Here is a 14224-nt window from a genome sequence, read left to right as displayed (position 1 = left end):
GTTGACCTGCCAAAGTGAACAGTTCATGTTTCCAGCCACAGACACACTTTACAAGCCTTTGGCTGCAAACAGGAATTAATCTTCCATGCTATTATCAAAAACCAAGTATGTCTGACATGTTATCTAGACTTGAAATCATAATTGTTAACAGCAGAAACTGATGCAGAAACAGCAGCTTTTTCATGTTAAATATGAAGAAAAAAAAATTATATATATTAGATTGACTGGCTTGTAATACTTTGTACATATTCTGTGTAATGAATACTTCAGCACCTTAGAAGCAGTATTTTTTTTTAAGTTTACATTAACGCACACCTCAATTTTATGTGGCACAAAAAAGCAAAAGTAATTTAATCTTGGTTGTCTGTTTTTTTCCAAAACACATTTACTATTTATTTGTATGCCCTGTTTCATACATTGACATGTTATGCTGTTCTCCAGTGTCAGTACAAAATAGTGCAAAATATTCCTCTTGAAAGATCCAATTAGGGCAGGTATTTATATAAATATAGCTGTAGATAAAGAGGAATTATATTTTGTATCTGACCAAATAAAACTTAAACATGCTTTCTATTTTATGTTCTTGTCAAGCTGATTGTTACTGCATCATCATTCTCAAATAAAACCATCCAGAGTTTCCTAATGTAAAATGCATGTGTGCAGTATTTCTTGAATATATTCCTCAAATAATTAAGCCCTCTCTTGCTTCTCATAAAGCCACTGGATTCTACTGCATTTAGTGAGATGAAGAGTTGATGGCGTTTCACTCTCATGACCGGAAATAATTTCACTGCACTCCAATGAAAAGCTAAGAAAACTACTGCAGGCCAGTGGGGGGACTTTATGCTGAGGACGAGGCGCCACTTTGCTGAGTGGCTTGTCACAACCTGTATTTTTCTGACACACAGTCCAATTACTGTTGTCCTGCCGCAAGTGATGGTGTCATTGCCTCGGGCAGCCCACTAGCCTGAATCTCATTGGCCACCTCAAAGAAACAGAGGGGTGATGGCAGGGTGCAATTCAGAGCTGCTAATGAATTCTCTGGTGTGGATCTCATGCTCCTCTCTCTGCCCATATGGTCATCTGGATGAAGCTGATGAACATGAATAGTGCCGCTGTGGGAGAGCAAATGAGTCACACTGTAACAGGCTGTGAAATGTGACTATACTGGTGAATACTGAAAAGGACTAACTTGGAGCACAATGTTGTATCCATGTTATCAGGACCAAAACCTATTGAATTATTATTGTAAAGTGCACAAATATTAACACCATCCTGGTTTGATAAGGTGAAACACAAATATAAAATAAAGTGTGAATGACACAAACAAATACCAAGTGAGCAGATCTTTAATCACTTAAATGCAGTAAAGTAAGACTTCAAGTGAAAATAATGGGATATTGAAGTGCTTTTGTCTACAACGTACTAGTGGAGCTGAATCATGAAGTCAGTGCATGTACTCATTAATATCAATCACACAGCAATATATTAAATGTTTGCCACCATATACTCGTCACACCTGGCATGGTTACATACAAAGCTATAGATTAGTGGTTAATCTGAGTATATTGATTGAATTAAACAAGGTTGAATTTGGTTTCTTTCTCCCTTTGCTGGCATGCTATAAAGCCGGTAATAAAATAGTGTTTCTCGATTTCATGGTCAGGCTCACGTAGTGATGTGAAAGTGGGTAATCAATGTAGCAATACAACCTAAGTGATGCAAGTGTTCTAAGGAGAACAATATGAAAGGTGTTTTTGTTATAACAAAGCTCTCCGTCCGCATGTTACTTTATGAATCCAGACAGACAGAGTTCTTGCTGTCAAAGTGTGAGGCGTGGCTCCTCAGGAGGGTTGGGAGGCCGTCAGGGGTCGGCATAGGTGATGCAAGGTGTGGGACAAATCAGACAAACTACACTGCTGTTATCTTGATGTAGAGAGAAGAAAGAGTTCATCCTACAACACTGATCCCAAAGGACTTGACAGGACCACAGACTTAATTAACATTGCAGCCTCAGCTCACCCTCAGAATCACCCTCCATAGTACCTTCACCTCCTTATCACATACAGCTAATCCATCCATGACGCCCAGCTTTAGATCAATACACATGCAGTTGATTATTGGATCAACTGTGTTTATGGCTAAATCCATTCTACACAGCAGTGATTGCTGAATAAAACTGTCTTGTATCTGCCTCTCTTCCTGGGTCAATTTTTTAGGCTTCAAGTTAAATGTTCTAAAATGCTTTCATGTACATCACATTTAATCTGTATTAAATGTGAGCTATAAACATAACTGACATGACATAATACAGTATTGATTTCTGGTCATTGTTAACCTCATGGAGAACTCACCTACATTAATGTCTGTAGTAAAACGTGTTGTTATCAGTCTTCGTGTTTGCTGAGGGACGTCAACTTGGAGGGATTTTAAGACTCCATAAGACTCACCTGCATGTTTCCAGCTGGGGGAGCTTCCTTTTCTATATTAATGTGTTTCTTTTTCTTTTTTTTGAGCACCCACTGTTTTTCCCAGGCCTAATACATTTTAGCGTCCTTTTTAAAATAACCAATTTCATGGGCCTTTTTATAGGCCCATGTATAGTTTTACTCCATTTGTCAATAAAACATACTTTTAGTACGGTAGTCTCTGGCTCTAGAGATGATCTCAAACAGCCGTTTGATATGATGTAATGAGTGGCACACACGTGTTAAAGGTGCACCAATTACATGTACTAGTCACAAGGAGTACTTTTTAACCTGAGAAAACAATATAATGTTGTTGTTGCTTGGGGATGTGGAGTTGAAAGAAGAGGACATTTATTTTGCAGGGAGAGATTTACAAGAAAAAATGCTAGTGAGTTGCATTATGGGAGATTTACGATCTGGGGTTTTACCACAGTCTGCTCCCTTGATTTAGAATATTCTTTTCCAATGAATCTCTCAAAGGTCCCTCAACTGTATTGAAATACAAACATAAACTGCTGGAGTAATAACCCTTTAATGTTCGCAAGACACGGTTCCTGATTGTAAAGTGGCCTATAAATCCAGCTTTGGAAAAATTTGAGAGATCAGTACACTGTTTAAATGTTAGCTATGATAATGTTGGTGATATTAAATGCTCCATCATGTTCAATGATGTGAATTATTGTGAATTAGTGTATTTCATGCAGTGAAGAAATTAGAAGGTGGTCTGTTAGTTTGCATAGAAGTGTTGGTGCTGTTGTGAAAGTGATGGGTTGGTGGACTCTTTTCTGAGTCACATAATTTAATACTTTTTTAAATAATTTTTCTATTTTTACCTTGTAAGCCAGTGCAGCAGATATTTTGGGTCATACGTTTAATTGGGGCCATGGTTGAGGGATGGAGTCCAAAAAGGTTACTTGTGGGTTTAAACACAGAAAGCAGTCAAAGAATAAAGTTTTGGATGAGAGGCAAAGTTGCTGCCCAAGTTATGAGCCAAAACGAGGGAGATTGTGCATTGAGGTTGACGTGTGTGTTCTGTGAGAGAGTGAGACAGAGAAAGATAGATATAGATTCACATGCACAAGAAGGCCTTGATTGCATTGGACAAGCTGAATACACATTCGGCGGCATTCAATCACTTTACTATTCAGGTTCATAGATGACTCCAGCTTATCTGTATGTGTTGGTCTGTGGTCAGTGGTATTGTTTGAGTGTTTGAGACAAAGATGAAAAGCATGAAAGGAACACCTTGGAATTGCTTCTTTGTAATGTTTTTTCACTCATTTCTGCAAAGTATACTTTTCCTTTTCCTTTTTTCCTCTTTGTCTTATCCTGAATTGCAACATCTGAAACCAGTAAGGTACCAGCATACGGTTGCGAAACCTGGCTGGTTATCTGTGCCTGAAATGTCAGGTATACCCTCTCGCTGGAATCTCTGATACATTTCTTTTACTATTTTTGATTTATCCAACTCATCCATAAAACCGTGATAAAAATAAACTAGTTTAACACATGCAACTGTACTGGTATGATGACTGAATGTATTAAGATGAACTAATCTTTACAGCGAGCCATCTGAACCTTACAGGACAACAGTGTTGTAGAATCAGCTTGGAGAGGGACATGCCTGTCGATAAAGTCTGCACTGTACAAATGCTCAGCTGTTTCCGAAATGAACTCGATAATGCTGTTTTCCCTGAGAAGGCACGAATCATCACCCATTTGCTGGTAATTGATCAGTTAGTGCGCTGACCGAATCAAAGGACGTAGATGGTTCACAGTGAAAGAGCTGCACGGTCATCATTTTGTTTTCTGCCTGATCCAGTAGATGATGAGCACACTGAGAATTAGTCAAAGTTTTATGCTGTTGGTAAAATAATTCTGTCCTGCCTGTGACCCAGCAGCAACCACATGAGGGCAGCAGGTTTATGAAAGTACCCCGGTTATGTCTTTTGTCAACAAAGTAAGGTATCTCCGCATAGGCCTCCCTCTGTTATCTACTCACTTCTGTGCCTGTGACCTTCAGGAGGTGTGTTTGAAGTCTGAAGGATGTGCGGGCTCATAGAAGGAATTGCTGATCAGCGTGCTTTTAAAGTGCATCAGAACCGTGCAGCCAGCCTGCATCTTCTCGCCTCGTACGTGTGCGTTCTCGTCTCCACAGGAGCCACTCTTGAGAAATCTTGAACAAATATTTCTCTCTCTCCCTTCTCACACCCACACACCATTATTCATGCTACATAAAATGTTCTCCTGAAACTCCAAAAACATATAAAAGAAATATGCCGCTGGCTTTTTCACACTTCAGGTATCGCACTGGAGTTGATCAACAAGGGAAGAATAACATATACACGGGATTTTTATGGGAATTTGATCACAGTGCAAACATATCATTTTGTGGACTAACTACTCTAATTTCTTTATCAATATTAATATACTGTATCGCTTGTGAACACTTGTCTTTGACATCTTCGGTTGTGCTCTGTACTCGCCTGAATCCGAGACACTTGGTCATTTGCATTTTGAGTGCATACTGTAGATAAAAATGAAGTCACTTGGGACTTAATGGAAGAAGATGAAGTTCTGCTGCTGGTTTAGATTTGTGAGTGAAAAAAAAGGAAAGTAAAATAAAAAACTTCCTGGTGTTGTAATCAGTAACGACATCTCAACATAACTTGAGAGTAGACTGATATTGTTGGTCTGGATGTGTGGGCTCGTGTGGGCCTCAGGGACTGAAATATGCCGGTTCTAATCAATAGCAGAGTTGACTTATCATTAGTTTGCCATTCCTGCACACTTGCTGGTGTGAATTCCAACTTCCTAACTAATGTTCTCTCAAGCTGTCTCACCAGAAACAGAAGAAGAAGAAAAAATGAAACTGAATGCATTACATTTTCTGGAATCATGATTGCCATAAATCCCAAGCCAAGGTGCTGTGGTGATATAGTGAGCCATTAGAGATATGACAAATACATTCATTAGCTTCCTCGCAGCACCTCCGCTCCATGCTGTTACTCCCAGGGGGGAAGTGAGGATAACGTTGTTGCCTCAGTCTAAAGGCTGTGCTATCGACCCCAGGGGTAATGGAGGAAAAGATGATTGAGAAAGATTGATCGACATGGCTCACCTTCAACTGCTATTCTTGGTCTATTGATTATGATTATGAAAAATGGGTGACAGGAGGCAAAGGGTGGTTTTGGTCTCATTCAGGTCAGGGAAATAAAGAACAGCTAGTGTCATGGAAACCTGTGCCAGCTTGATTGCAATTTTACTGGATGTCTACAAAGTTGCCTCGGTAATAAACAGTCAGACTTTTGCAAACACTATGATAATTTTTTACTTTATCTGTCTTTGTTTTTATTTGATCAGTTCTAGAGATTTTGCTTTCTGGGTTTTGCCTTTTCTGTTGTGTTTTTCTTTGCCTCGTGTTATTAATTTAGTTTAGTTAATTTCCTGTTTTATTTTGTAAGTTCACTCCCAAGTTTCAAGTTGTTTAACTTCCTGCATTTGTGTTTTCTCATCTTTGTGATTGTCTGCCCTGCCCATTTGTTCCACTTGTTTCTAATTACCCCGCTCTCCTTGTGTAATTAGTCTGTGTTTCCCCCTGTTTTGTTGTCAGTGTCGCTCCTTATTAGTTGTGTTTCCTGCGTTTTTCCCCTTGTGATAGTTTTTCTCTGAATGTTTTGATATTCTAGTTCTATTCTACTGCATTCTTGGACTGTATGCTTTTCTTGTCATTAAATCATTGTAGTGTGCCTGCATGCTGCCTTCTCATCCTTATCTATATTTGGGTCCAGACCTGTTATTACAGAACGTGATAAATCAAAGAACCTGTATGTATTTAATAAAAGTCTAAGTCAGTGTGGACGATCCAGTCTGATTTATTGCCAAAAGAAATTATAATGTTAAAAGTCTGTGGTTACATCTCACACATTTGATCTCTCGAGAACTATATTATATATTCTGTATCAGCTTGTTTTAACTCCTCATAGTGAATACTTTTATTCAGATTTCCCCCAATCCATCACAACATATTTAATTATTTTGGAAACTGTGGGCTCTCCAGTAGAATTTTGAAAATATAGTGTTGTGTGTTTCAGTAGTGTTGCATCAGTTTGTGATGACTAGTCCATCTGTTAATTGCTCCATATTCATTCATCAGTGAAAGGCAACAAATCAAGCTAAAAGCACACGTTCATTCAGGAAGACTTGTAGTTTATTTTCTAAACATCTGCCTTTCACTCCTCTCACGCATGCTCAGTCTTAATTTTCTGGCTGTTTAGGGCTGTCAATCATTCTTCTCTCTAAGTTATACACTTAGTGTTAGCCTGGCATCTTGCTGCCATCTCTTTTTAAATATGATTGTGTCTCTACCTTCAGTACCTTCATGTTGCTGTTAAGCACCCCTCCACCTCCCCATTATTGCCAGGTCTTTGCAGATTCTTCATCTTCATCCGATTCATTATCTTCATTAATTCATCATTCTATCAGCCTCATCAGCCACCACCACGGTCTGGACTCCATGGGGGGATTTATCTGGCTGCTGCTCAGGGCAGAAGCCCTATATTACAAATCTCCTTGTAGAGTCAAAGCACAAAACCGTCAAGACTTTATCATCACATATCATCTGTTAATAATACAAAAATATAATTTTCTACATCTGACTTGGCTCTCCCAATTGAAATGCAGCTGTCACACAATCTTCTACCAGATATTACCCATCAAGCAAATCAAGACAGTGATGGTTAGTTGATGAGATTAGCTACCTAACACGCATATCTATCCTGTTTTAATATTATAATACAGTATAGGTCAGTCTTCGAGATTGTGTTGTTACCTGACACTGTATGAAATGTTCTAATATTGTAATATTGCAAGCCCCATTTGATAGATCAGGAAATGAAAAATAGATTAGCTGAACCATGAAGGCAATTGTGGAAACTGTGAATAGCTCCCTTTTAAAGGTCAGTCACACCTCATTTGCAGAATATAATTGAATAATTTGCCTGGCGAATGCATATCTCATGAATGTCTAATTGATTTCATTTTAGACCATGAGAAATGAGAAAGTCAAAACAAGAAAATGTGCACTTTTAAAAGCACTAGGTATACACACACATCCACTAAATCACATGAGTTGATTACCAACAGTTTTTGAGACAAAATCAGTCAGACAAAATATAGGATAGTTGCTGAGTGACAGATTGTATAAACAGCTGATCCACACATCTACAGCCTGCTTCAATCTGTCCTAATGCAGAGCAAGCTGACAGCAAACGTGTCTCTCCTAACCTGCTGCAGCAGCTGAGGGTAATGAAGGTGGTGCCATCCACACGACAAGCCCTTAATGTCGAACACAATAAGGTTGACTGCCTGCAGTTTATTGCAGGTCACTGTGAACTTCTACTGCATCTGTGACTTATACAAAGTGCTATTTTCCTGGTTGAATTAACAATGCTAGCAATGTCGTGATGAATGCTTGAAGAGAAAACTTGCACTGTTGACTCTGCAAAAAGAATAGTTACACATTTTGGAAAATAGGCTTTTTTTGGCCAGAGAAGTTACTGTCTGTCCAAAAATCTAAAATATCCCTTAAAACTACAAATTGTAGCTTTTACAGTTCTGTTTGTCTGAATTAGACAACTAAGATGCTTAGGGCCGGGTGTGGCTCAGTAGTAGTTCAGGGTCAACCTTTAATTGGAGGATCGGTGGTTCGATCACCAGCTCTACTCATCCATGTTGATGTGTCCTTGGGCAAGACACTTCACCCGAAATTGCTCCCACAGGCTGTACCTGATGTGTATGAATGGGCATGAAAGATGAAGGCCCCTGCCATCAGTGTATGAATATGGGTGTGAAGGATGACACATAGTGTTAAAGTGCTTTTAGGGGACGGAAGTCTAAGCGCTGTACAAGTTCAGTCCATTTACCATCACGTTGATTATTGAGCTTTAGAGGTGTTGGTAGGCGGACTTATGAACTTTGCAGAGAGCCAGGTTAGATGTTTCTCTCTGCCTACAGTCTTTATGCTAAGCTAAGCTATCCACTGCCAGCTTTAGCTGACTAGTGCACAGAGAAAGTGAATAAGAACATTTTTATGTCTGTCTGTCTGTCTGTCTGTCTGTCTCTCTCTCTCTCTCTCTATTTGTGTGTGTGTGTGTGTGTGTGTATGTGTGTGTGTGTGTGTGTGTGTGTGTGTGTGTGTATGAGCACATCCCTGACAAAGTGATTTCATAATAGTACCATATTTGTTTTATTGTGCTCTTTCTCTCTCAACCCTGGGAGCTCTTTCCTTTATCTAATATCTTCCAACACCCACACCATGGCCTCACCAGTCCTTGGAACAGATCAATCTCTGAGGCTTGAGCAGTAGAAAGTTAATCTGTAAGAGGGGCCTGTTTATTTATGCTTCGACATGTTCAGCTGTCAGTCAATGATCTCGGTGCATCTGTCCCGACAGCTGTGGAAGCTAACATCCTTAATGGCCCTCCCAGGACCTGTCGACCGCAACCTATTTATCATTTATCAACCTCATTTTACCAAAATTATTGAAAAAGGCTGAAAGTTGACCTAATAGGTGACAAGAATTACAATTTATATGACCAGGGATCGGCAACATTTTTGATACAATGTTCCATTTGTGCTTTTTCTTGTTAATCAGTTCAATTCAACATTAAGGTTAACATTACGTTTATTTATAACAAAAAAAAAACTCTCTTGCACACGTATTGCTAGTCTGCCATTGGTTAAGTTAGCTCAGGTTGCCCCATCCTGTTTTAAGAATTTAGTTTACACACATATCCTTGAGCAATTTACAGTCTACTGTAAATACAGCATGCGGGTTATGCCACAATTTACTTCGGTTCAACAGATATAACAGTTTATCTGTTTCCTGCTTTAGTGATCTCTCTTTTATATGTAGATAAAAGTAGTTTCTGACTTGGAGCAGAGGGTGGAGGACTTGACTGTACAACAACAAACATGGTGTGATGTGTGTATCTCTCCATAACGTTAGGTAGTGGTGTTTTTACTGAAGCAAAACTTATTGTTACTGTAATACAACAATATAACCAAACTGCATTGAAAATGGTCAGGCAATGAGACATTTCAGAAAGCAGTGACACTTTCACTGCAGTCCCAAACTCTCTAAATTATTAAAAAATAAACTAAATATAATAAAATAAGTACGAAGAAACAGAGTAAACCCTGAAATTGAGTAGTTGGAACGAAATATTTGTCAGTGTCCATAAAAAATTAAATCATTATCAAGATAGTTGCCATTCATTTTCTGTCATTCAACTAATAATCATTTCAACTCTAATTGTATATATTGTTTGGGATAGTAGTTTCATTTATAACAAAGTATCATATTGTATACGGTCTTCTATGTTTTGCATGTAGACATCTTAAAACTGAAAACCAGTACTACTGTGGCCTACCAGTGGAATAGAAGTATGTGGCATAAAAACAATGTATGACAAGCAAAGTACAAGTCATAATTTTTGTTTTGTTTTATAAATTCTAGTGAAGCTACACTGAGCAAGGCGGGTGGATAACGGATCAGTCTGCAACGGGCTGTCTATACACAGTACTATCGTCTGGACATAAGGAATCTGTGGGATATAGCTGTTGTATTAATCTATCTTGGATAATAGACAAGCAAATACATTTGAGAGTGACAACATTGTTTAATAATCTTTTGCTTCCAGTACATCTCGATCATGGATACGTTTTTTAAATAAACCGCTGCAATTGCACTGGTCTCAAGTATCTTGCGTGGCTGATGATTAGATGACAACCCTGCAGTAATAGACAATGACTCTGTTTGAAAATAATACAGCAGGGTACTGTTGTATTCATCAATTCAAAGTACTAAGAGCAACAACAACAACAACAACAACGGAGCAGAACAAATGTACTATATTAAGTGACTTTGTGTTTTAATGGTATTGTCATGTGTGGGGAGAACATCACATTGTAAATCTGTAGCCATATTGGAGCTAATAAAAAGGATGGATCACTGTAACCCGAGTCAATACATAGTCAACAAGTCTAGGCTGTGACAGGTTTATTGAGCCCATTCATTCAAAGGAGACACACCCTTAGCTGCTGTGCACACAGATAAGGGATGATTGCAGAGGAGTGCAGCCAAATACAGAAATGCAAACTTTGGAACAAGTGACATTCAAAATGAATACAAGTCGTGTGGAAGGACAAACAGCCTCCATCTATCTCTATCTATCAATGATAGAGTTTCTACCAAAGCTGTTGTCTTACGCAAAACCTGATGAATTCAGATAAAGTATTCTAGTTTATATTTTCACTACCCCACCATGAAATATCTAAGACAATCTCGGATGGTAACTCTTGCTTGTGGGTTCAGTAATTTGGTTTTGTGGGGCGACAGACCGGACTTGACAGTCTGTAACAGCTTAATAATCTGTAACAGCTTGAGGCGATGTGACATTTATGCTGCTCACGATTACAGTACATGGTATTTGTACAAGTTTTTCTATTTCTGAAGGAATGTTAGTCATGTTGTTCATGTGATGAGAAAGTGATGCCTTTTCTATTTGTTTGTTATTTGTTTAAGGAATGTGTATTCTATTGGTAAATACCTCAAGCTTTAGAGGCAGGCTAGTGATTTGATATCCACCGTGCCAAACCATGCATTCAAGTTGTACATTTTTCTCTGATAGAACTGTCTCCAACTGTTAAAATAAAAAAATATATATTTTTACCCTTTTAATCTTATCATTGTTTATACAAAGCTGATTGGCCTGCAGTTACAAAAGAAGAAACAGACAAAGCGTTGCCATTTTAAAGCAGTTTCTAGAGGTTGTTGACATGCTTGATCAACAGTTTGTAGGGATTAAGGGCATGCAATTCAAAGTTAAGGATTGTTGAAAAAGCAATGCTCCTCAGAGTGTAAATTGTAAACAAGGTCAACTGAGACATGGGCCCTATTTCTCGTACCTGGCTAAACAAAGTCAAGCAAATGTCCTAATCTCCATCTTAAATTAGCGAGATGATTGACATCAGGCTACCTGGGTTTCTTGACGGCTGATCCGCGCTGAATCGGTCTCGTTAATTCTAGCCAGACGTCAGTCATCTGGATAAATGCGCGCGCCCGCTCCTCTTCAGAAGGGATAATAATGGAGCACTGACACCACGATGTTCTAACAGTACAATGGCAAATAAACTCAGAGGAACCTCTTTTTATTTCTCTAATAAGAAGCAGGAGATCATCATGAAGGCATATGAGGAAGTCAATACCGTAGTCATTCACAGCAAACGCGTTGCGAATATTCCAACGTTTTTGCAACATTGTTACCGTGAACGCAACTTTAACAGCGACCCCGCTGCGAGACATAAGCGTCGCAAATATATCAGACAAGTTAAATGCGTCAGTGTTGAGAAAATGTATCGGCTAATTTGAAGTGGTTCATCACCCAAATCAATCAGATTATATTTACGAATAAATATATACTTATGAGGATATATGTACTGTATGCACGTATGAATCATGTACTATATATGTGTAAATGACTTTGAATATGTGTATGGGCGGATCAGTATGTATGTATTATTCATAATCAGAAATTCAATCAATTGAAGCAGTGAAAATAAATGATGTGTGATTCTCTGTATTCTCATCACGATCACCTTAATCATGTTCTACAATAATGATTTGTATGGTGTACTAATAACACTGTCATATAATTATGAGTGTTTTCAACACATCCATAAGTTTCTTAAGAGCTAAATAAACTTAAGAACAGCGCAGCATGCAGCGGCTGATAGTCTGTGTCTGAGTCGGGCGATCAGCTGCGCCTGTGGTGATCAATGTCCGCGGCTCGAGAAGCTCTCGTAAATAAATTATTTCTTGCCGGCAAAATCTATATCGCCGCGTACAGGAAGTCATGATAATGTAAAGGATGGATCCTGGCGATCTGAAAGAACTCTCTCCCTATAAAACTAATATAACTAATATCGCTCCTTCATCAATGAGGAAGGGAGCTGCCTTTTTTGTCCGTGGGAGTGTCCAGTTTATCCAGTGAAGTTCAGTAAGCCTGCCCGGGAGCAGGTTTACATTTTTGGATGTGTTGCTATGGTGATTAATCTAAACTTGCTTCGAGAAACCGAGAAAGCCTGACCTACGTCATCTTATCCTGACAATTAGCCTGCTAACTCAGTAAACCAGCTGCGAGAAATAGGGCCATGGTTAGAAATAAATACTTTAAAACAAAAACATTGTGGCTTGTGTGAAAATCTCTGTGAAACAACTATAATTCCCAAACCAAAATCCAATCACAAGGGTGTATCGAACAAGAGCAAGTAATCTCAGGTAAAGTAGGCGAAGGTTATTTAATTTTCAACCACTGCAAACACCTTACAGAAACCTGAGGAATTTGACCTATCTGAGTTTTACAAGTAGTGATATTTCATGTAGAGTCTCTCGTTTGTGTGAAATACACAATAAACCTTTATCCCAAGGAAGGAATATGCCAAATGAGATTTATCTTGGTGAGATTATCCTACTTAAAAACATTCTTCGTGAAAATTAGTGGGCTATATAAATAAAATCAACACAACCTGACACAGAGCCAAACCCTGTGCTCAATTATAGGGTGAGTGTATTACATTTGATCTTTTGGCAGAAAGGGAATATAATGGTTATATAAAGTATGTTTTCTTCAGAGTATAATCACAGAAGAATAAGAATCATTGCGCTTAGAATGGGCCATTTATATACATTATATGAAGAAAAAAAAGATGATTTATTTTAAGTTTATAGGTCCACCCAGGTCACATCTTATTCTGGCTCTTATAGTTCCTATTTAAATTGTATTCAGTTAACAGTTTTTTTGATATTGTTGTCTCCAGTGAGTGTGACATACAAAAGGAGGCCTTTGATGGAGGCTAAACTTTGTCTTGTTACAGTCCTTCAAATTTGAAGTCTAAGTGTTCCCTGCCACCAATAGCTGTTCACTTTAATGAGTTCAATCAAACACCTGACATGATTGAAACTGAATTGATGTTTGAAAGCAACTTCTTCATTCAGTTCGGTCGGAAATTAACACAAGAATTGAAAAACTGCTTTTGAAAAATACAATTTCTCAAGGAGGACATTTTATTAGTTTGTCTTTGTTCCCGATATTTTTGTCAACATAACGCCATCCATCTTAATGCTGATATGTCTGTTTCGCTGCTCTTTTCCCCTTTTCTGCATTTCCTGCCTGTGTTTGGTGCTTGTGTAAGACCAGCAAGGAATGTTTGAATCCCACTTTAACAGGGATGAGGTGATATGTCTGAGCTCTAGCTCACAGCTGTCAGAATGATTTGTAGCATCGCATGCTATAATCAAAATGATCAGAAATATACTATCAGCGAAAAGGATATTTCCAATTTCCCATTGTGCTGAACATATATCCTGAAACTGACAGCCAAAGTCATGCACATGATTGGTTCTCAGATTTGAGGTATTATACTATAACAATGACACATAAGGGTTACCAGTAGATACTCATTGGATGATCGTGGATAAGACCGTGTTCATCAGAATCAGAAACCGTTTATTTACCAGGAATGTTTACACAAACAAGGAATTGTTCTTCTCTGAAAGGTGCATAACATTAGACGAGACAATCAACAATCAACGACAACAACAGTGCAGTAGATATTAAATTAAGTATAAAAATAAAGTACTCCGACAAACAGCTAACAGTAATGTAAAGTCAATTGTATGTTAAAGTATACTG

Source organism: Taurulus bubalis (assembly GCF_910589615.1).
Source record: "Taurulus bubalis genome assembly, chromosome: 1".
In the NCBI taxonomy this organism is placed as follows: Eukaryota; Metazoa; Chordata; class Actinopteri; order Perciformes; family Cottidae; genus Taurulus; species Taurulus bubalis.
The sequence above is the reverse complement of the archived record's forward strand: the minus strand, read 5'-3'. Positions refer to the sequence as shown.